Raw genomic sequence first — 3,173 nt, 5'->3', positions numbered from 1 at the left:
TGAGGCAGTGCGATGTAATTAATTTGCTAAACCTCCCCATACCTGTACTTGGACTACTGTTTTTCATACTAGAGGGGCTTTACCCGCTTGGCCTGCTTGATGGCAGCGCAAGTGTTACAATTATGAATAACTTGAGTAATGCTGTTTATGGTTAGATTTACTTTTTGGTTTTGTGCCTACTTGTAGGTAGCATTTCTTTTTTGATGGCCTGAGGCATCATGGGCCTATTGAGCTAGGAACAACTTTTTCTTATGTTTTTAATTTAAATTTATTTTTAACTTTTTTATTTTTGCTGCTTGATTTACTTGATGGTTATTTTGCTGTTTTTTGTTAGCTTTACTTTTGGGGACATGGGCGTCTACATGGCGAACTTTTACGGGTAGCTTGTTTAACTGAGTAGCTATGTTTTTTTACTTTTTTGCAGCTTAGATTGGTCTTCCTCTGTGCTGCTAGTTCGTTTCTTTTTATTTTTGCAGCCATTTTTACAAAGCGTTGGCTACCATTTAGGAATTAGTGTAAAGATAGAGCTTTGGCTACTTTTTTCTTTGGCAATATTTAAAGCCAGTTGGACAGCGTTGGGCCATGCACAGCATTAGCGTACGCCCGAAGCTTTTTTGCCATATCAAGCACTGTCTCGTATATGTTTTCTTGTTTCATGATTGCAAGAGCTGAGGCATATTTAGATGGTCTAAGCTTTACAAGCTTTTTCCACATAATTGGTGTGCATGGTACCAGATTTGGATTTTTAGTTGTTACGTTATTTGAGAAAATAATTTTTGTTACCGCTATTTTTTTTTAACGTTGGACTCCTTGCTCGATGGTTTTTCATTTGGTCTGCTGCATGTACAGGTCATTAGCGCAGAGATATTTTTGTGCTACACTGTCTAATACACGTGACCAGAGGCTTTGAGGATTAGCTCCCCTCATTATATCTTGATTGATGACTGGATTTTGAGACAGGGATCCCAAATGTTTCGCTTTCGTGCCATTTAGGGTGGTTGCCTCACCTGCTGCATCTCAAAGCCGGACTAGCTAACTAATTATGGATTTATTAGGTTGCCTTGTATAGTCTTTTTTTAGACTACGAAGATCTTTTAGGGAAAGGGACTCATTATTAGTATTTGATTTCTTATTAGTTACTTTAGCTTCGGATTTTACATCAGGGGGAGTTGAAGGTTTTTTTCTTGCATCCTCCTCATCATTATTTTCCCCCGGCCGATCTGGTTTTTTTGTGCACTTTTTACTCTTGGTACTGGTAGCCACAGCTATAGGTTGAAGCTTGCTGTTTAATTTTGCCTTTGTTCTGGAGCTTGAGGTGTTAACTGCAGTTTGAGTAACTGGAATAGTAGCTACGTTATTTCTTTGTTTCTTTTCCTTTGTTTGTTGTTTTGCACTATTTAACAGGGTTTGATAAGCGTACGCTAGAGCCAGCTTACTGCAGTGATTTTCTTTTCTTTAGAATTGTTTTGACACTTTTTTTTTAAGTACTTTGCAATTTTGACTGGGTCTTGAATTTGTTTAGATGAAAAATTTTAGATTATAGGTTTAGAAAACTTTTTTAGAATTTGGCCCAGTTTCTTCCATTTGCCACACTACTTAGAATTTTTTCTACTCTGCTTTGCTACCAAATCAGGGGTTGTAACACCTGCATTTTTAGAAATTTTAGCTTTCATTTTGTATAAACTGCAGACAGTATAGAAAAAACTTACCAAATTAAATACCAGAAAGATGGTTTCTTTTACACTTAGGGAGAGCTGAACATTTTTTAACAGAGATGTAAATAATTTAGGGGAGAAGAAGGAAAATAAAGGCAAGAGATTTTTTTTGCTTGCTTTTCCTTTAATGAATTGAGTGCACAACACAAACTACGACTTGTACATTCCTGAAGTGGATTTTAACACTTTCATAAACTTTTGGCAGATTATAACAACTAAGCTTAGCCTAATGAGTATTTTGGCTAATACCCCTTTTATGAAAAAACTACGTGCTAGAGACAACACTGGGGCTATCTCTGAGTAAGAGAACAGGCCCAAAGACTACAGGGGTATTAAGATTTTAAAAAACTCTAAAGAGCAAACATACAGACAGGCTTTCAATTTAAAAGACATTATGGCTTCAAAAAACATACTGATATTAATACAGGCAAATTAAAAACAAGATGTTATTAAAGTTTTTTTTACTTTTTCCTTCCCTGTACGGGCCACCAAATAAGAAATGTCCTAGTTTGGACAAACTTAGGGGAAAAAACCCCCAGAAGAGCTCCCCAGGGAATAAACCCCCAATTTTTTATTCCACTGGACTTAAGAAAAAATACTTTACTTAGGGGGAAAAGTGGAAAAAACTTATTTATTAACACATACAAGGGAAACACTTTCCAGCACAGATCCAGATGACAAAAAAAATTTTTCACCGAGAGAGAAAGAGAGACGTGGACGATTCGATCTTCACTAGAAGGACGAGATGCTTCTCTGGCCGGTGTCTAGAGGCAGGCTGCATGGTTCCTTCGGAGCGAGCTGGTGCTGATCCTCGGGAGGTGAGGGGGGGGGAAGGGAGAGGGAGAGAGAGAGAAAGGAAAGAAAAAAACAGCCAGCAAGCCTTAAACAACAGCGAGCTAAAACAAATAATTCAAGCAATATAAAGCCAAAAAAAAAAATCAAGAAAAAAAACAGCTAACTAACAAACCAGGCAACGAACTACTACTACAGCAGCGAAAAGCTACTAGCAGCAGCAGCAGCAGCAGCCAGAGCCAAGCGAGCCACCGCAGAAAGAGAAAAAAAAACTAAGGCCAGTTCATAGAGCCGAGCCCAGGCGGGCCCCCCCGGGAGCAGACAGCTTCATGGCCAAGGGGGGCAGGGTGAGGAGTCAGTCAAAACACCAACCCAGGACACAAAGTAATAAGACTGTTTAGGTTAACTCAGGTAGTGACTGTCTGTTGGCTGTTAAATTTGTTATGGAAGGAGACCTTTTGAAGACTATTAGAGAAGCAAATGGATAGAGACTTCCTTTTAAATGAAGGAAGAAGTTATGTTTCTGCTAGAGCTAATTCTTACTTAAAAAAAAAAAAGTCTTGCAAGAAGAACTCATTTCTACTTTTATCTTGGAAAGTGTAAGTTTTCCCAGCATTTGTAACACCATATGTAAAAACAAGACAATTATATACATCTAGGAAATCT

At 38.1% G+C, this 3,173-nt stretch overlaps 1 pseudogene; it reads left to right on the top strand.

Moving 5' to 3' along the window:
* Positions 1-362: 362 nt before the first annotated feature.
* Positions 363-3,173, top strand: part of LOC130266245 (tubulin-specific chaperone C-like) — a 4,267-nt pseudogene continuing 1,456 nt past the window's right edge.

This window comes from Oenanthe melanoleuca, unplaced genomic scaffold (genome assembly GCF_029582105.1).
Source record: "Oenanthe melanoleuca isolate GR-GAL-2019-014 unplaced genomic scaffold, OMel1.0 S002, whole genome shotgun sequence".
Lineage (NCBI taxonomy): Eukaryota > Metazoa > Chordata > Aves > Passeriformes > Muscicapidae > Oenanthe > Oenanthe melanoleuca.
Note: the sequence above shows the minus strand (reverse complement) of the source record. Positions and strands in the feature narration are given on the sequence as shown.